This window comes from Pecten maximus, chromosome 1, assembly GCF_902652985.1.
Source record: "Pecten maximus chromosome 1, xPecMax1.1, whole genome shotgun sequence".
In the NCBI taxonomy this organism is placed as follows: Eukaryota; Metazoa; Mollusca; class Bivalvia; order Pectinida; family Pectinidae; genus Pecten; species Pecten maximus.
The window spans coordinates 46,448,954-46,471,265 of NC_047015.1; the positions used below are offsets into that span (position 1 = coordinate 46,448,954).

At 35.0% G+C, this 22,312-nt stretch overlaps 1 protein-coding gene across 1 annotated transcript in view; it reads left to right on the plus strand.

Annotated features, from left to right (window-relative positions):
* The first annotated feature begins 19,685 nt into the window (after positions 1-19,685).
* The window catches only part of LOC117335512 (receptor-type guanylate cyclase Gyc76C-like), a 55,199-nt gene continuing 52,572 nt past the window's right edge, over positions 19,686-22,312 (plus strand). The window contains exon 1 of the mRNA XM_033895555.1: positions 19,686-19,882. The gene's annotated coding sequence lies outside the window, so the exon portion shown is untranslated. The remainder of the gene's footprint in view (positions 19,883-22,312) is intronic.

Below are 22,312 nucleotides of genomic sequence, written 5' to 3' on the forward strand. Positions count from 1 at the left end.
TGAGACAAATTGAAGGTAATTTGACACATCAACGATACACTGGCATTGTGGCCATGTCTTTTGTCGACATGCATAACGTTATATTTTAAAAGATGATCAGTGCCATGTTGCGAGATATGCAATTGACTGTTCCCGCCAAAACAATGTCTGGACACGTTTCCGTAGTCCAAATATAGTACAATCTCTTGCTAGTCCAGTGTGCCACATGTTCGATCGGTGCTTTCGAACGCACCAAAATCCACTAGAGACTCTGTGCCAGGCGCTTCTGGAAGAGTTGAATATCACCCCCATAGTATAATTAAACTGTCTTATGAACTCTATGTGAATCGCGGTATTCGGCATCAACAAATTATCCTAGAGATCATACTTCCTATTGAAGTCGGGAAACTGCAAAGCTTAGTCTGGATTCTCAGTCTGTAGACTAAGTGGGTATCGCCGGTACTGAATTAACCAGATCATCCAGTGAAATAGATACAAATCCTTAAACAGACATATTATTCAGATAATAAAATAGCAAAACAGAGAAAAGAAGTACTTTCATTGTGCGTATATCACAATGTAATATTATTCAATTTGCTAAATCGCCGACAGAGGTATTCACGACATCTCACAAAATGTACATCACAGCATCAACGTTATAGAAATAGATTAAGGTAAGACCGACAAACGAAATGATGTAATGATAACGTCCTAATGATAATCGCTTATTAGTCCGAAAACTACATACACAATAAAAAGATTTAGCATAATATAATTTCTTCCGGATGAAATTGATCATTTATTGACATTAACTTTAAAGATAAAGTCAGAAGCTCAAAATGTTGAACGCTGAAAAACGTTAAGTATTAACGATTGGTATTGAATAAGAATGTACAACAAACTATTATTTGTTTCCGTTTTGTCGGAGATGTAGAATTTAAATACAAGAGCTGTTGTAGATCAGCATAGCAAATGTTTGTCAATAAATAAACGGACTCGGATGTAAAGTGTTAAGGTCTTTTAACACTTGCACCAAAAACGTTTGGTCAGCATAAAAAGTCCACAACATGTCAAAAAGCAGTTTTCTCCCAAAAAATCTTTTAGATCGACTCCGGGAGGGAATATTATAACCATACAGGACCCTGATACCAATACACCTTTTAACTTGCACTAAAATGTTAATATACTGTAAACGTACATATTTTAGCGGTAATTTTATTTTAGCGCTTTTCGCGCTAGAAGCCTTGCGCTAAATTATGATTGCGCTAATTACTTTTTCTACGTTCTATTTCTATAGAAAGTTCTGTTGATGCGCTAATTCATCATTGCGTTAACTGGCTAAAATCTGCAAATGCGCTAAAATTTGATTGCGCTAAAATAAAAATAAATACGTTTACAGTAAATAAACCAAGGCCAACGCCAACGCCAACGCCGACGCCTGGGTACAGATATCGCAACAAAGTAAACAATTAATACAAATGACTATCTGATATTACTCTATTCCATAGAGCGAAAATACATTTAGAAATTCGCTACATGGTTTTTACAATACACAATCAATTAACTCTCCGGAAATGTCCGCATAAAAAGCTTAAATTACTTATCAAGCTAATATATTTTTAGCTTCTGTAGAGCAACACAAACAATTCTGCATATTGTTTCCGAGACTATCAAATTAAAAGGTTAAACAAAGTATTTAGGGTTTATTTGTATACTTTCTCTGCTCTAACTGTGATCAATATCGAATTTAGATTTGCATTTAATTTCGTTTCGGAAGAAAAGAAACGAAAGACTGTAGACTTTGGTTGACGTTTAATTTAATTACACAAGTCGATAACAAATCCAGCTAGAGACATGTAGGTGTGCTTTGTGTGTTTGGCGTCTCTCAACAGATTTACATAGACACCAGAACGCCGTGGTATCACATTTACTTAATAAAACTAAGGAATACCACCGTAAACATAAAACTCTGTAACTCAAATCAATAAGACAAGCCCAAAAATACCCCAACAGAGATCTAAACGGAGACTTCAACCAAACTTTATGTTTGAAGATACAATTAAGACATACAAAAAATGTTATTGATAAAAGCTAAACTGTTTTGTCTACGCTATAAAGGAAATCTTAATTGTTTGTATTGTCGTCATTCTTGTAAATGGTCTAAAAAGATATTACTGTTTTTACAACATCTCATATATGCGAAGGATAGAAGAGTTTGGTTTGGTTTGGTTTATTTTGTTTAACGTCCTATTAACAGCTAAGGTCATTTAAGGACGGCCTCCCGTGCGTGCGATATGCATGCGTGTGGCGAGTGCGTATGTGTTTTGGGAGGCTGCGGTATGTTCGTGTTAAGTCTCCTTGTGATAGGCCGGAACTTTTGCCGATTTAAAGTACTACCTCACTGAAGCATACTGCCAAAGACACCCAGCATCACACCCCACCCGGTCACATTATACTGACAACGGGCGAACCAGTCGTTCCACTCGAAATATGCTGAGCGCTAAGCAGGAGTAGCAACTACCATTTTTAAAGACTCTGGTATGTCTCGGCCAGGGGACAGAACCCAAAGCCTTCCTCACAGGGGCGAACGCTCAACTAAAGGCCAAGAGTGAGGCATTGTCAAGGGAGACATTAGGAAGAAGAAAGTTGTTCAGAAAGAAGAGAAAGATCCCAAATTTAGTCGCCTCTTACGATCATGCAATGGGGGCAACAGGTACAATTCTTACGCCCTACCTGCAGGGCAGGGATAGAAGAGGAAACTAAAATGAAATACCTCTTAAAATGGCATTGGTAAAGAATAGATATCGCATATAGTAAATTTACGGTTAATTTGATTTACACTCCGTTCAACTTAAAAATAATCAGAGCAGGCGAAGCGATAGTCGGCCCTATGTGTAATGAACGATGAAGAGGCTAATCTAGTGATTGCTCAATCTTTAACCTGTCCAATGAAATCAACTACTTTGGAACTATTAGTTTAATGTTCCGACATAAATTTAATTATGGGAGAAGTCCGTTTAAATAGGTGACACCAATAATGGCGATAAAGAATAATTGCATCAATTTATTCGACGGATCGGGACTAAGTGTAATTCAGATCAAGTGCAGGAGGATGTTTTTTCTTATTGGATGACAAAGTTTTCTGTGTTTGATAGTGCTTTATCAAGATTTTATATAGTATATGTACAATTGTATATACACATATCATTAACAATCTAAAAAGAATTATTTTAATATACCTTTCGTCCCGCATTCACTTTTGTCTTTATGGTAATATTATAACATTTTTTACTTTAATGCACGTTGTATATTGTTGAATTTGAGTAATCAGAATTAGGTTCTAATTTAAATTGATATCGTATCCACTAACCAAATTATCGGGTTAAGAAAATACTGGGTTGCAGTTCGATGAATTAAAGTGCTATTCCTAGCAACTGTAATCTGATATTTTAAACCGTTCGTCTTGTCTCTTTTTCGCCTGCCAACGTGCAGGAAATATATTATACATATGTAATAGACATGATAAATGAAATACAACCTGGGCGCCCGCGCTAGGACTCGAACTACCGTCCCCTCGTTCTGTAACTCTCACTTTGAAATTAATAAAAACCATAACATGTATGTATATAGCAATAACTCCCACAACTCAAGTTTCAGATTTCACTCGTCGATAGGGCCAATCGGTAGTCCACTCAGATCTAAGCTCTGGTGATATACTGATATCTATCCGCGTCAATACACTTGTGAGGCGACAGATCAACAAGAGTGGGAGTAGTATTACTTATTCTTCAGTTAACCTCCTCAAGTATGATCTAAAAAACAGTTGAATGCGTGTCGTGTATTAAATTATTACTAACATATAACTATCTGTAGCGATGTATTTGAGCAACGTATTTTGTGACGTAGCAGATATAATATTGTTTTCACAAGTGGCGTATTCTGTCATAATGAGACAAAGTATACTGTTAGAAGCAGTTAATATATAGATAGTAAAACAACTGTGTTCTAATTGGAATCTGCTGTACATACATCCTTGTGGTCGGAAGAATTATCAAAGACACTGGTAATTAGATCAAACCCAGTAGTTATACATGTTGTATATAAATCACGCTATAAAACCTATTTGTAGCATATGTGACGACATTACGTTTTGATGCTGCAGTACACTCACTAGTTGTGTTTTTAATGTATGGCCCCGCTCTTGCCTTATAATGAAACCATTATGTGGACGAATAAATATAAACTCATACCTGTTTATCTTTACGAGCATGCACAGAAGACCTATCAAGTTTGGATGGAATTGATATTATAGATAAACTTCTTCGGCGAGGTTTTGTTTTCATAATAGTGCATAACATGAAATATTCGCAGGTACTCATTTTCGTGGTTTGTAGCAATTCTATAACAATAATACATACAACACTATTCGGTGTATTGTTATTTGTGGTTCCATGCAACAACGAAACATAACGAAAGTTTATAACTCATTCTTTGATTTAAGGTAAAAATCTGGTATTCTGCATACTTTTCCTCTTTCCATACAAAGTACATTCTAAAATAGAAAAAGGTTTCAAAATATATGTGCTAGCAATAAAGTTGTCTTAATAAAATGCGAACAAACATAAACATCTTGTCACAGGATGTAATTTATATAATAGAAATGTAGCAATGGTATAGTTTTCTTTTTACAAAACGTTTGTTGTTTTGTCTTCTAAATGCAAGAGACAAGAGGATACAAGTAAACGAATACATAATGTTTGGTCAAAGTTGATAAAAGAAAGGTGAAACATAAACAAAATATAGATCTAAACAGTTTGTTTGCTTGCCTTTTCGCCCCGTGAACAGCCAGGGTCTTTTTTGAGGCGGTTTGTGACTACCTCACTGAAGAACGTAAGGGTGGCGCGTCACATGCTTCCCAGTGGTATAGAGTAAAGTAGGTTGCCCATGGGTTAAACGCTTCCTATACGATCTATACAGAGAAAAAGAAAAATAGTATTACGTTCCGGAAGGATAAGCGTCCTTTACATCGACCCGTCAATGAATCCAGGTGGAATTCAGGTAAATAAGTACCGGCTTGGTGAAAAAAAAATATAGTTAAAAAGTTTTTATATATGTTGTAAATCTCCTTCCCGATGTAGAAGTAACGTTTTGATTAATATATATTATATTATACACTTGAGGTGTGTGTCTTCTTATTACTTTCTCACGACAATATAACTCCTCATTGAAAGGCAACATATATAGAGACTTACAGCCTTTAACGATAGACTGATCAATGGTAAGACATAAAGTCTTAACAGCGAGAGCTTCCTCACAATTACAGAAAGCTGTCGCCCTTCTGACCCTCACAGACGGCTAACACGATTGAAATGAGACGATAAGGTGATGATATCGTATGTCTGTACACGAGTGACAATTCAATCGACGTATTTCTGAACGAATGATTACGGATTGCAGGGAAATATTTTTCATCATATAGCTATAGCAACATTTAATTGGTATTAAAGAGGGGGGTTTGCTCTACCAGTTCCGGTCAGTTGATTGCTAGTGTTTCACTTCTAATCAACGTAATTAGATCAATTACGAACGAACGGTACATGGACGAAGTAAATTACCAACCCATAAGTTAATTTGACTGCAATAACATGCCGCATATACATGGGCTTATACATGTCTCCCGAGCAATAATTCTGAAACAGGAATGAAGATGTTTCCTTGAACATCCTTTCAATGCTTAACGTCAAACAGGTAACATTTTGTATTGTCCGTAACATTTTGTATTGTCCGATCAGACCTACCTGTCGTGTTGAACATTGATTAACATATTGATTGAAGACGAGTTGATAAGCATATAGGGGTTATAGGTGCATAACATAGGTGTTTATATGCAACAGTTTTTAAATGAATGATGTACACGAGTGGGCAAAGTGGTGCCGTGTTAATGACTTTAATATGTTAAGGAGCGGTGACAAACCTGATAGCTCTCCTGAGAGGGAAGACTGGCCACCAGACCCTATTTTTTTCGTTAAAAAGCTAAATTCTAATACTAGATTATCTGCCCCTAGTTATACACTTAGATCATATCCTAGAGACCAAAATCGTAAAGCTCAAATTTATTTATGATTTTAATATTCTAGAGACAGGGAGTGGGTCGATTTACTGAGAGGGCTGAAAGCTCAACTTACATGCTAACCATGATGCGTAATCATGGCAGATATTAGAACGAAAACAGACCTAAAATGAAGATATATGGGTAAAGATATATTGATTTTACATTTTATTGTCTATAATGATGTGACTTCGGGATAAGAAATAAAATCCATACGTCCTTACAATAGCATATAGGTTCACATAACATACCAAATAAAATAATTCATCGAGAAGTACACATACTGTAAACGGGTGTGGGCTATTTTTTCATAAATACCACATACATCACACAATGAAACCCATCGGGAAAGTTCGCGGTCATGTTGCATTTTTAGTGATAATTCCGCCCTCGCGAAAAATTCAACGTTTATAATATCTATTTTGGAAAAACAAATATCTGTTTTATTAATGTCTATCAATTTCAATTATCGAATGATATGGATATTTCTGAACATTATTCATATACAGTGCAATATCAATAATGATGTAATTTTATAACTAAATTCGACCTAACGCATTCGGCAAACTATTATATTCATATAAACCAGAGTTGCTCTGTAAAACACGAACATATACACGTGTGATGTGATGAAAGAAATATAGAACTCGTAAAATCATAAGTTGGGTTCTTTATACTGCCGGAAATTACACAATTAATACAGTCACATGGACCAGGTATATTATTCTTAAGTTCTTGATTCGCAATGTGTGTTTTATATATTTGGTACTTTAAAGGCCATTTAATGTCCCGTTAAGCTATAAAGTACGGATTTTACTACCAAGTAAGCGAGGTGTTGATGAGTTGGATGTTAACACGCCCTTCACTAATAAAACAGTTTATCCCTACATCATGTGTTTTTCTACTGCAACCGCATTGGTATTTTATGGATATATTTTTGTTTGATGCAAGTCATTAATTTTTATATTTGCCAGTGCCAATTCCTTGTTTTATGGTTAATGGTATGTCAGCATACATATTCGTTAAAAGATTACAAGCTTTAAACTCAATAGATATGAGATTTATCTGTCGTGTTATTTGTAACATTTCCATCAATTCCTTCTGCAGAAAAATAACTTAAGACAGCTATGAACATATTTTGTAAATTAAGTTAAGCAATCCTACAATTTGTTGATACTCTTTTGTCAAAATAAGAAATGAGATTTGACAGCGAAGTAGTAAAATGATGGATTTCAGGATAAATTTCCGTGAGGAAGGGTGTCGTAACATATTTAGTTTTTCTTTACAAAAACTATGATATGAGTTTCATCATCACCGTATCACCCTTATTGGTTCAGACAGTATAACGCATAGTCTTGATACTCCACACCCGTTACCATTAGATATATGTTATATCTAAAGATTATACAAAATTACCTACAGTGTATCTAAAGATTGTACAAAACTCACTATCTAAATATTGTACAAAACTCACTATCGAAAGATTATACAAAACTCACTATCTAAATATTGTACAAACTTACTATCTAAATATCGTACAAAACTCACTATCTAAATATTGTACAAACTCACTATCGAAAGATTATACAAAACTCACTATCTAAATATTGTACAAAACTCACTATCTAAATATTGTACAAAACTCACTATCTCAATATTGTACAAAACTCACTATCGAAAGATTATACAAAACTCACTATCTAAATATTGTACAAAACTCACTATCGAAAGATATACAAAACCCACTATCTAAATATTGTACAAAACTCACTATCTAAATATTGTACAAAACTCAGTATCTAAAGATTGTACAAAACTGTACGTGAAGTAAATCTTTAATTATGAATATATAAAAAGATACATCATGTCGGATATAAATTTAAAATTCAAAATAAACAGTGCGACAATAGTCAGCTTACCAGCGTACATGGACACGGATAGTTTGGTAAACCAAGGATAAGAAAACCTATTATCTGTGGAACTAATTGATATCGGTAAAATACGAGCCAACATATTCGAGTGACGTTACCACGCCACCTAGCGTCCACCACTAGAGTTGCCATCGATACGTTATGAGCAAAAGTTTAGAGGATACCCTTATTATGAACCAACATCTATTCAAACAATTTTACCGTCTATTGTGGTTAAGAGGTGTTACACTGTAAAAGCCAAATGAATTAAAATCAAATCATAATGTTATTCAACACATAAATAAACGGGAAACGTGTCTCAAACATTGAAAAGCATATTTTTACAATAGATGGTAATATGATCATAGTAAATACGAGGTGTAGTAGCTTTAAAATATTAATCAACCAAAACAAATATCTGAATATTGCCATTCCTAAGTAAGGGTTTTCCCTACTTACTGACTAGTGTGCAGACCGACTTAACAAAGCATGATATTTAATTATGGTTTACCAGTTCTAGTCAAAAGGACTGACATAACAAATCAATGGGGCGTGATTTTAGCTTATTAATCATTGTTTGCAATCCCCTGGAATAACTACTGTCATTAAATATAATGTTTTGTAAACCAACGAGTCGGAAGTGTTCCTTGTTATAAATAATGAACGTGTTTATAATTAAACGTTTGCGTATAACCACACCTTAATAGCAGTAAGTAATCGATAGCAGATTGTCTCTGACAATAATCCTTTCTTTAGAAAGTGAGGTGCCCCCGTTCTTGTACAACGATGGTGAATGTCTATACAATGCTGTCATCAATAGTGCTCATTGAAGTATGTAATAGGTAATTCAACAAAAGTTATAGACTGTAAAGTAATAGCAAGGGTGATAAACTCTGAAATAACTACATAAACACCGGCCGAATTATATTGAGCGTAAATATTTTCAATAAATCATGCCAAATTTTCGGATCTCTGCATGTAATGAGGCTTGTTAAGATTTGCACATACAGTCAGGGTCATTAAGTTTCTCTCAATACAATAAATATAATGTTAAGACTCATGCGTATATATGGCATCGAATTTCTCATGTCCATCTCCCTACTGGGACTATCCCTATTCTAACATAGCAGGTTGTCGGGATATTTCTACGCAATACCATCATTTTTGTGAAGACATGTTTTTGCAGTGGAATTTCAATTGCATTATCTTGATTATCAAAAACGATAATAGAGGTTTTTGATAGAAATTGAATATATTGTATAGTATAAAGAGTTATTACAATAGACTATAATTGGTATTTAATTGAATACTGTGTACTTAGTGTTAAATTATAAACTGTTCAAGTCATTCTTACCTAACTATCCATAGTTTTATTTTATATGCTGTATAATAGTGTTGTGAAAATACTTTATATTAATGTTACATCACATGTACAACTGTTATATATTGGATTACACTATATTATATAAAACTTAAGTGATATTTGAAAAAAGAAGCTTTATATAAACTGTCATCCATAAAAAGATAAACATACTCTATTGACTTGTTTTAAGTGTTCCGGTAACATAAACAGTTTCCTGAAGATAATTCTTATGAAAATAACCCGTCCCGAATCCTTGGAGAATCCTATTTCCAAATTTTCATTTAAAAATGCATAAGAAAATGTTTTAAATGATTACTATTGCGATACTCTCTATGAATGATACATTACATCATGCCATCGTCTTGGTATTCAGTGTATTTATCAATAGATGCACATATCACAAACAATTTAAATTTGGATTTATGGTCACAGCTTTATTGCCAAGATATGGCGGCCGGTCTGTCAATAGACCATAATGGCACGCCAACAATAAATTCAATTTCAATCAAACAAATTAATCGATTGATTCTGGGAAACAGTTCTCAACCAATTAAACAATACAATTCAAATCAATTAATCAGCTGATCCTGGGAAACAGTTCTCAACCAATTCAACAACAATTCAAATCAATTAATCAGCTGATCCTGGGAAACAGATTTCAGCTGACTACAAATCAATCAGATGACAATACTGATTAGTAGATACTGGGAAACAGATATCACTGATTCGCATCAATATGCGCAATATACATCAATCAATATCAATCAATAACTCAATAATCACCAATAAATGCTTGTACCGCGAAATCTGCCGTTCCGCGAAATCTGAACAAGTCAAATTGACTTCTGAAAGTTTATAACGCGAAATCCGCCATTTGAAGCAGGTCACAATAATCGTCAATAAGGAATAGAAGTTCGTCACAATACTCGTCACTAAGGAATAGATTTCAATTGGGGCTGTGAATCCGTCGTCGAAAAGGGGTCAGGAGCTGTGACTATCCTGCCTTCTCACACCACCGCTATAACAAAAAGAAAAAACAACAGCAGAACACAGATCCTATCCTAAAGGGGAGGGATTATGGGAGGGTGAAGAAATAAAGTATTTAAGCAAGTAAATTTTTGATAAACTTAGCCTGATAACTCTCTGGCTGATCTTCACAAAGTTGTCTTCCTTTAACAAGGGAGATAACTCGATTATCACTTTTGCCAAATAGGCGTCAGGTTGCACAACACCAATAATTCATGTGCCCTCTGATAACGGCACTATATGGTTTATTGCCATAAGTGCTATTATCAATAGATGCACATATCACAAACAATTTAAATTTGGATTTATGGTCACAGCTTTATTGCCAAGATATGGCGGCCGGTCTGTCAATAGACCATAATGGCACGCCAACAATAAATTCAATTTCAATCAAACAAATTAATCGATTGATTCTGGGAAACAGTTCTCAACCAATTAAACAATACAATTCAAATCAATTAATCAGCTGATCCTGGGAAACAGTTCTCAACCAATTCAACAACAATTCAAATCAATTAATCAGCTGATCCTGGGAAACAGATTTCAGCTGACTACAAATCAATCAGATGACAATACTGATTAGTAGATACTGGGAAACAGATATCACTGATTCGCATCAATATGCGCAATATACATCAATCAATATCAATCAATAACTCAATAATCACCAATAAATGCTTGTACCGCGAAATCTGCCATATGAATGAGTTATCCACATGAAACTCATTCACAGCCAAACGAAGACAGAAGAGGAGGCGACACATTTCCCGGTACAAGGCTGTGACCAAAATCCTAACATGTCATTATTGTTCCATGTTACTTGTAACTGTGAACTAGTAACTGTTAGGGAAGAACCTGTTTTTTTTTTTTTTTTTTTTTTTTAAGGTGTTAAGAAAGAGGTCATTACCCAAAGGAGACACGTGGACCCCATCTTTCAGAAAAAAAAAAAATGGTTATCTAATTTCAAGTCTGTATAAAGTACAACAGCTCCACTATGCTATAAAACATGATCAGAAATTGTATTGTTCAATCTCTTTCAGTCTTTTTTAAGTGCTTAATGACTTATGGCTTCGGGGTAATATTTACAAGCATATCAATAATGTCCCAGGGAACTCAGACATCAGGAAATACATGATCTTCTTTAATTATATTCAATGCACCCAACCCAAGTGTTACCTATGTCATTACCCCAACAGTGTATGACAAGCCTTGCTGGTTGATCAGTTTCAAATTTCCCAAGTGACAAATTTTACTTTTGATGTCCGAAATGACCATACATGTACCTCCTTTAAACTGCCACCACACTGTTAATCCAATGCGAGACAGCCCAAGGTGTACCCCTCCTGGGCAAACCCGACTGTGAACAAAGTCATATTTAATGATTGATGACAAGAATCCAGACCTTCCCTCAGGTACCTACAAATCTTAAAATGCGTACTAACACTTTACAATTATTTTTGGGGATGGAATTATGATGTATCTTTTGTAAACACTGGATTTCCACCTACCACATTCCATAATATCTTCAGTAGACATACCACATGGGGAGGTCGATGTAGTTACCCCAATTCTGAATGAATGGGACTTGTAAGGAAAATTAATGTTACAGCCAAAGCTAGTGCATGCTTTGGTGAGGACACTACTTTAGCAGCACTTCCCTGAAGTGATACTTGTGCAACAGTTACAACCCTGTAAGCCATGTCCCTACTACTACTGACAGTAATTTTTCCAACACGAAAACAATCCATAGAAAGCCAATGAACAGGCACAACTAAACAAAGCTAACCTCATATTGGGAACTGCATATTTTACATTTTTGTCAAGACTGTATAATGCCTGCTAACAGATCAACAGTAATAGGTAATCTGGCATGTCTAATCCCAACACTAAATCCACATTACTATTCCAAGACTTTTCCCTAAAAATAACAGCATTTGCCATTGAATTCACTTAACAATTGCAACCACATCTCTAGGTCAGCTCTAATATACCAATAGCTAGAGTATTTATTCAACTTTTTTTTTTTTTTTTTTTTTTATGTCCTGTTAGGCATACAAAAACCTTACTACAGAGTAAGAATATTTCAAGAATTAGTACAAAATGACATTATCCCTGCTACAGACTGTAAATCCTGTAATCTAACCTTTACCCCCTACCTAAAACTTCCCAAATCTCTGTCCTTTATACCACAACTTTTTCCTGTGGGACCCTAATTGCCATGTCCACTGTGTCAATTTCAAGACCTAAGGATATCAGTTGTAGTTGGACCCTCAGATTTCTACTCAGCGATAGGTATACCAATGTCTCGACATGTTTCAAGCCTAGGAGGCTAGCACATGTATCCTTTTTGTCCTTCCCAGTAAATATGAAGTCATCTATATAATGATCTAAACTTTGTTCACCAGACTTCTCTCCGACAATCCACTCAATAAAAGATGAAAACTTTTCAATAAACTACCCCACACTGAGCAACCCATAGGTAAACATTTGTCCAAGTATTTGTCTTGAAACTTCAAACCTAACAATGGAAAATCAGCTGGATGGTCTCTATCTTCCCCAATAATGCACCTTTGCCCAACTCAGCTATCATCTCAACAACTTTATCCAATGATGAGTATTGGGCTGAAACCATATCAGGGTCAATATTGCTATCCATGCTATCCCCTAATTGCAATGAGAGATGTGTTAGTAGGCACGACTTTCCATCCTGTTTGAGAACTATTCCACTGTGCGATGGGTTTGTTATCAAAGTAACCTGCCACCCTACCTAATTCTACTTCCTGCATAATTTTTTTTTTTTTTTTTTTTTTTTTTCCCCTTGGGGCAAAAATAATGAAGTTTAGAAACGCTCTTAAACCCTTGGAGAAGAAGCCTCCCTACAGACATGTTTGTATATTTAGTAACCCAGTGCTTATGAGCTGGACATTTTTAAAGCCATAACTGTTTGTGTTCCTTATCTTGCTTGTTTTGTTCTGGGACCGTAGACTGAGTGTATGAAGTTTGGTTTTGACTGAAAGGAATTGGAATTTCTATTGTTTGCCTTAAAGCAATAGAGAGTGGCATACCCTCCATTACACCGAATACATTTATGAGAGTAAGTACAATGTGACAGTGCACAACTGCCCTTGTAATTGAAATCAAAGCATTTTTGTGAGTTATGATTCAGTGTCTGTGGCAACGCCTGCTTCTGTGGCTGCATATATATCAAGTACATTTCATTGTCAATAATGTCCCATGTTCATGTGGGTTTTTTTTTTTTTTTTTAAACTTTCTAAGCCAGTACTGCTCATCATACTGCAACCATCCAGTACCACCACATCATTGTGCCCCAAGGCAAACAATCTGCATATATTTCAATAGCCCATGCAGTTGCCCTGAATGAACAGAGGTGTAGATACTTATATATATTATAAATGCATCCATCCATTTACTTATACCAGATATTTTGTGGGTTCACTACTTACTTCCCATCAATCAAAGAAATTTTGTGGGTATTTTCATATACCCCCATGGAGTGTGACAACAAGTGGGCAAGCTCAATATATTCCACATTGATTATTTTTTTTGCTTAACATTAGCTGCTACATGCAAGCCTAAATTGAACAGGGGTGTAGATACTTATATCTTATAAATGCATCAGTCCATTTACTTATATCAGATATTTTAGGGGTTTGTGTTTTGGGCTTCACTACTATAACTCCCCATCAATCAAAGAAATTTTGTGTGTACCGTCAGATATCCCCATGGAGTGTGACAACATATGGGCAAGCTCAATATATTCACCATTGATATTTTTTTTTTTTTGTTTGTTCAACATTAGCTGCTATATGCAAGCCTAAATTATCATTTACACTTGTCATATATGTGTTAGTATTGTCATACCCATTGTATATGTACTCAGGTTCCCTTGATGTCTGTTAATTGCCAGCTGTGATCTGTTCCTGTTGAACCGACTGTGGCCTCACATTCTCAGCTGACACCAACGGTTGCTCTACTGTAGCCTCCTCCGGTTGACTAACAGCTGGCTCCATGGTACCCCCTGTCCTACATTTTCTGCTCCAATACATGATCACTGTTTTGATATATTATTAGCAGATGAATAGTAGAGTATACGGGTAATTTCATATATTATTAAAGTATCAACTTTTATGAATTGCTTCCAAGTTCCATAATCAATATACATTAACATACTTTGACCTAATTTCAATAAAAGACAACTCGACCCTATATACGTGATGCCATCGGTTAAGTCCGACAAAGACCCAATTTGAATAAAAGACAACTCGACCCAACGTGGTGCGATTGGGTCGAGTCGACCATTGGCGTTTGATTTAAACATGTATAAGCACGGTGCGACAAAATATGCTACAATTGGACTGAATCTCAAAATTGTTGAGCCAGATATTTCAATCCGATGGCTTGAAGATTTGTTTGACTATCATCAGCGGTCTCAAATATATCATATACGAGATATGAAGAAATATGGACGACCACGCCATTTCATATATTGAACAACGATCCGGTGCCATCAACCGGTACACATTATTAATATAAGCAATTTTTACACTGACAATATATCATCAAATATCATTGAAATGTATTACATCTGAATATTGAAGAAATAAAGTATTTAAGCAAGTAAATTTTTGATAAACTTAGCCTGATAACTCTCTGGCTGATCTTCACAAAGTTGTCTTCCTTTAACAAGGGAGATAACTCGATTATCACTTTTGCCAAATAGGCGTCAGGTTGCACAACACCAATAATTCATGTGCCCTCTGATAACGGCACTATATGGTTTATTGCCATAAGTGCTATTGTCTTTGAATATTTTTCATATGTCACTAGTGAACTGTACATGTCCAATGTAAGATGTGTCACTAGTGTACTGTACATGTACAATGTAAGATATGTCACTAGTGTACTGTACATGTACAATGTAAGATGTGTCACTATTGTACTGTACAACTAAAATGTAAGATATGTCACTAGTGTACTGTACATGTACAATGTAAGATGTGTCACTAGTGTACTGTACATGTACAATGTAAGATATGTCACTAGTATACTGTACGTGTACAATGTAAGATATGTCACTAGTGTACTGTACATGTACAATGTGAGATATGTCACTAGTATACTGTACATGTACAATGTAAGATATGTCACTAGTGTACTGTACATGTACAATGTAAGATATGTCACTAGTGTACTGTACATGTACAATGTAAGATGTGTCACTAGTGTACTGTACATGTACAATGTAAGATGTGTCACTATTGTACTGTACATATAAAATGTAAGATATGTCACTAGTGTACTGTACATGTACAATGTAAGATGTGTCACTAGTGTACTGTACATGTACAATGTAAGATATGTCACTAATATACTGTACGTGTACAATGTAAGATATGTCACTAGTGTACTGTTCATGTACAATGTAAGATATGTCACTAGTGTACTGTACATGTACAATGTAAGATGTGTCACTATTGTACTGTACATATACAATGTAAGATATGTCACTAGTGTACTGTACATGTACAATGTAAGATGTGTCACTAGTGTACTGTACATGTACAATGTAAGATATGTCACTAGTATACTGTACGTGTACAATGTAAGATATGTCACTAGTGTACTGTATATGTACAATGTGAGATATGTCACTAGTATACTGTACATGTACAATGTAAGATATGTCACTAGTGAACTGTACATGTACAATGTAAGATGTGTCACTAGTGAACTGTACATGTACAATGTAAGATGTGTCACTAGTGTACTGTACATGTACAATGTAAGATGTGTCACTAGTGTACTGTACATGTACAATGTAAGATATGTCACTAGTGTACTGTACGTGTACAATGTAAGATATGTCACTAGTGTACTGTACATGTACAATGTAAGATGTCGTAGAGCGTTTTTCGTGAGCTGCGCCAGTCGGAAATCGACGCTGACGTCATAATATTAGCAATGAGGTCATGAATTGTGTATGGCGCAACAAAATGTCTATCATCGTTAGATTAAGTCCTCCAAGCCTGTTCCTCGTTCATTGGCGAATAACACTTACCATCAAAGCCCACTTATCTTTCATTACTTCTCTGGTTCCTACCCTAGACACCCCCCTCTCCTTGGTTTACTCTCTATGTATTCTTTACCCTCCTCGCCCCCTCCCCCCGTTAGTCCCTTCCTTACCTCCAGTATACTGTCCCTGACCTTTACTTACTTACCCTATTATCTTACTTACCACCCTACATTTCCAATTCCAATGACAGACCTTATATGATGTCAACATTTGACAGTTAACTAGGATTTAGTCTATTTGTAATAGAATATTTAAACACTATCTCGTTTTACCCGTAGTCAGCATTACTGGAACCCAATACTGTTGGGAGAGATATATATATCAATGGCGATGGTCATTCTTCACATTCTACCTCGACATCCAAAACAATGTAGTTCAATCAATAAAAAATACTAAATGACAAGACAAAAGAGACTAGAACAAAAGGCTCTATTTTGTAGCACAATATAAATCATTGATAGTATCAACTAGTCATTAAATGCCCTTCTAATAAATAAATAAATAAATCATAGCGGAATGGACTGTTATAGGAGCACATTGAACTCGCTATAAATAGTTTGAGGTGAAGGACCAGATGAGGAAATAACCTACATAGAAAATCTGTCATCATAATAACTACAGAAAATTCAAATTTGAACACAAATATGTCTTTGTTGGCTAAAAATAGTATATACACAATAAGATAAAATGTGACCGACTTTCAGCTGACAATGGTTTTAGCTTCCTCGAGTATTGTTTAATTTGTGTCGTTGCATACAGATGTACCCGTGTTTATTTAAAAACAGGAAATATTCTCATGAAGTTTGTTAATCTGTTTCGTGACGATAACCAAATAGTTCAGAAGTCAAAACAAATAATTGTAAAAAAAAAAAAATTCTTTTTCACATGCTGCTTCAAATTTTCCCAATATAGCAAACCACGTTTGCATTTTTATACTGTGCCATTGCGTGACTTGACCCGAGACTTGTATGACATGAGCGGGAGACGCGAACTATTCCCGAATGAAAGTTCTTATTTCCCTTGTACTATTTAAAACAATCCCGTGGTAATAAGTCTTTGTTTATTAAAGGACTTCGTTTTTGTATTATCCTACTGTTCTGTCATGATGTTATGGGGACATATGTTATGTTTATCCATTTTGTCCCTCACACAATCACGAAATATTTTTCTAAATTAAAGTATGGTGTGATTTGTCCTCTTTAGCAATACCTTCATCGACAGAATATCACATAAATGACTTGTCATTGTTAGCTTTTGTAAAGATTCTACATAATGTTAAGCAATATGATCGTTCCTTATTACTTACAACCACACCATAGTCATAATCAAAAGGTCTGTCTACATTATAATCCAACCGAGGCTTTCCTCGTTGTTTAACAAGAGAGATTTATTTTCTAATTAAAATAACAACGTGCTTTATCAAATATATTTACATTATCGACCTGTATTGAACTATTATTAACAACGTTTTGTCTAAATAAACCAGCCATTCGAAACCTCAATACCAATGCGGTGTGTAGAAATATAAAGTAGCACATACTCAATTTCTACTGTACATATTTAGCGGTTATGTAAACACTTCAACTTAAATATAGCAATATTTCATAGGACGAAACAAATCTATATAAACAATATCATCTATTGGAAACGTTACATTAGCAAAAAAAAACTCCTAATCGCTGTACTACGCGTGGGGTATTGACAGCTCGTGCCTTGATTTGTTCCAATTAATTACTTGTATGTGCAATCGGTTTACCAGTAGAATTCCAAAGAATTCAAAAGGTATAGACATACAATTTTTTGTCACTCGTGTTTGACAAGAGGTCCTGGGTTCGATACCGAGAGAGTTACCTTCGCTACTCTGTGTTTACAGTTGAGTATAAACCACTCAATGATCTTGATCTGGGAATGGAGACTAACTCAAACCGAGGATAATTCGGCACTGAACCCGATGATTACAGTTGACCATGTACATTGGTTAAAAGATAGGTCTAATGGCGGTTTCGTTTCGGAGATTTCTGATTTGAATATCGGTCAGTTTTGTTACATCTTCTCTCTTCTGTTCCATTCGCGTGTCACATTGTTACATGCTAGACACTTGGAAATATTGACAAAATATTTAGCCCTGCACTCACAAGAATCAATGCTTTCCCACTAATCTCAGAAATGAGGAGTTTTCATGGAGGTAGAGAGGGTTTATTATTTCGTAAAGCTATTAGTGTGTTCTTGTCCCCTCAGCCAAGAATAACTTATTCTATATAGTGTTCCACAGATGTAATCTAGACACTAACAGCTCTAATCCTGGCGAAGGCCATGGATAGCAACTATCGGTTAAATATCGGTTTATAATAAATCTCATGGCAAAAATAAACATTCGCGAAATTCAACGGATTAATAGTAACAACATAAAGTGAGTGCTGTATATAAACTTAACGAAGCACGGCTATTTATCAGTTACAGTATACATATTTCGGATATAAAAGCAGTGCAATATGTCTGTATATCGACGTGGTTACAACTTCCGGTCTCTAGTTTTGAGCCTTTGTTATCAGACCTGCTTCTTCGTGATTTCAGCTTCCGTCCGTGGTATCTTTCACTCGAGCAGATATTTTCATCATTATTTACACATAGTGCAGACGATCGATGTGAGCTATTCTATCTAGTACTTAGATTTTATACATGGAACGCCATTCATGTCCTAGTGTCGAGCTAGCCGAATTCTAAGCGACAGCTGACAAATTGAATAGCCACGTTCTGTTCTAATATACCTTGCCTACAGTACACAGACCAGTGTTTGATATTGCACTAAAGGTTTGGTTTGTTAGCTTTAAACGTTTGTAGAAATATAGAAATATGGTTATTTCATAATTTACCTCTTTTCAAATCCACCCGATTAACTTATTATGAAATATTCTAGTTAGCAATGACCTTAATCACGTACATTTCAGCATTCTTCGTCTTCATTCATGTATTTCCTCTGTGGACATATAATTCTATTTAATTGTCCCAATATATTAATTGCTCGATCGTTCGCCGATCTTAAAATACTTCTTTCAGAATAACATTGTCCCTCTTCCCTTTGTCAGTTATTATGAGCTTGTTTGATTAGCAGCTACATACGTCCCATTATATATTATTTCATTATATTACATACGATAACTGTATACCAGCCACTATTATATAGGGTCAAAACACTGATCGTATAACATTACTTAATGCGCTTGCCTTGTTATCTTGTTTGACATCGTAACAAGTCCCGCTGATTGTATTCTGACTACCCGTCCGTTTAGAGCGCCGTAACCGACTACTGGTGTATAAGTGTGTATCAGTGAAGTATAGTTGGTGTATTTAGCTGTTGGGAACCATACCATTGAGCGTTCATGTTACGGCCGATCTGTAAGGTAAGTAAAGATTGAAACGTGATATTGATTATTATTTATTGTTTAAGTGTTAAATGTTTTTATTTATAATAGCATTATGATGTACCTTCTATATTGACATCATAGTGATTCGAGAACTTATAATGGCGACTTTAACCGTGATACTGAATCTCGGATGTGTATCTGGTGTGGTTTTGAACTATTCAGCTCAGTGAAATTAGTGTATAATGCTGTTTACTGACAACAAACATTTAAATCATATTATGACATATGACATGATAATTACAGTTCATCAATTAAATATGGTGAAGCTCGAGAGAAAGTTGAATTAAATAGTTTGGTTCTTAGGGAATAATTCAAAGAAACTTCTAAAGATTATACCGGGTATTGTGCATTTACATGCGATAAAGGACGTTGTTTTTTACCTTCAGTCCAGAAGTAAAAACCTGTATGTGTTATTTTTAATTGAATTAGTAATATTGACAATATCAAACGTTTTCCGTGTACAACAGTACACATTTGATAAGATTACAGTTTAACCTCATAAATCTCATTCTGGATTTCCATAATTAGCTTTTATAAGGGCACACTACTAACGCGTTTGTTCGACTGTATAAAGCAACGTGAATCAAATAAATGTGATATCTAATATAGCATAGTCATTTTGATTAAATATATATATATTATCATTTCCACTACAATATGTCATTAAATACGATCATAGTATGAGATCTTTTCCTGAGTATTATGCTCGAGTGAGTCAAATAATAGGTCTAATTATAAATGGGAACGACACCCTATACCCACACATTCCTTATAGTTTTCTGATTTAAACTTAGACCATATAACTTTGTCATCGATTCTGGCGTTCACTTAATATGATTGTGCATCATTAATTTATATTCCAAACCACGATTAAACATTAAAAGGATCAAATAACTTGAAATTACATTCGCTATTCTTTTTTGACTTCACGAGCTTCCACATGTGATGGAAAAAGTGTAAGTTAACTTTTCAGTGAACAGTATAGCTAAAGTTTTGATAGGAAAATAATCCTATATATCCATCATCCGCCCATAGATATATTATAAATGTTGTCTATTTGGAAATATATTCAATACTAATGAATACGTATAGAGAACATTTATAGAAAGTCTAACCAAGGGAATTCATTTGATTCAGCGACATAGGTAAATCATTTTATTCAATCCAATCAATGTTTTCGTCAATGACGCTCATATTGTCTACATATAAAAGTCTATAGAAAACCCGGGAGCCACATTCGTAGATTCGTTATTCATTATTCAAATTAGCGGAGCGGCTAATTTGCGTAAACTGAGCATTATGAATACAGCAAATACTAAAGAATGCTATCGCTCAATCAGTGAATGTTTTTCAATGGTTTAAATGTCGTGCTGTCCTAACCAGCTGGGTAAAGTATTCATTAGAACTACTAGTCCACAAGGTCAGACTTGGTCTAAATAGTAATTACAAATGTCAATAATACACCAGAATTTATGACTTTCTGAGTGGTAAAGAACACTTTAAGGGATGATTGTTAATCTCCTTTCCACGTAAAAAATAGATGATATTAATTTACACTTAATCAATTAGACGGGATGAAAAAGATAGCATCTATTGTTATTCAAGGATTTAAGGATTCATGCATCGCTGTAACGGATATCTGTCGATAGGTAAATGAGCGTTTATTTTGTAAAACAACACATCCTTACGTATTTATATCGCCATCTGTCAGTTTAATTGAGCTATCTAGTTAACGGCCATGTAAGCAATTATCGGGGAATGACTGACATGTGTGAGGTTTTTATTTTCTAGCGATAAATGTTTGTGTTAAAAAGATCATTCTTATTTTCGGTGTCGTAATGCAGCGCAAATATCTTATATTGATTAAGTTTTTATTTATAATCTTTCCCTGTTTTACTAAGATATCATTTGCATTTCTTGTTCGCTCAATCATTAATTATCACGTCCGTGGTGCATTTAGGTGAAACAGAAACGACTAATCAGCTGTCCCGCGTCACCTCTGGATACGCATTCCTAAACCATACGTCAGACGAATGTACATTAATATTTGTCCCTTCAGAAAGTCATATCGTCGTAGACACACGATGTGTATATAGAGGAATATGATGCTGTTCTGTATCTCCTAGCTAATCAAATTTATTTCGCCAAGAAGCAGCTCGTCATTTTTGTCAAGTGTATCTGTTGAGGCTGTCGGTGTGGGGAATTATATGTCCTTTAATAGCCGTGGTCATCTTTCTCAAGCAGATGATTGATCATGAGGAAGAGAGGAAAGATTTACAAGCGAATTGAGTGATAACAGTACTACTGCAGAGGATGCAATTGGCGACTTTATCTGCTAATGTTGCAGTGCGATGCAACAATATACAAGGCATGTTTCGTTATGACACAACACATTAAATGTTTCAT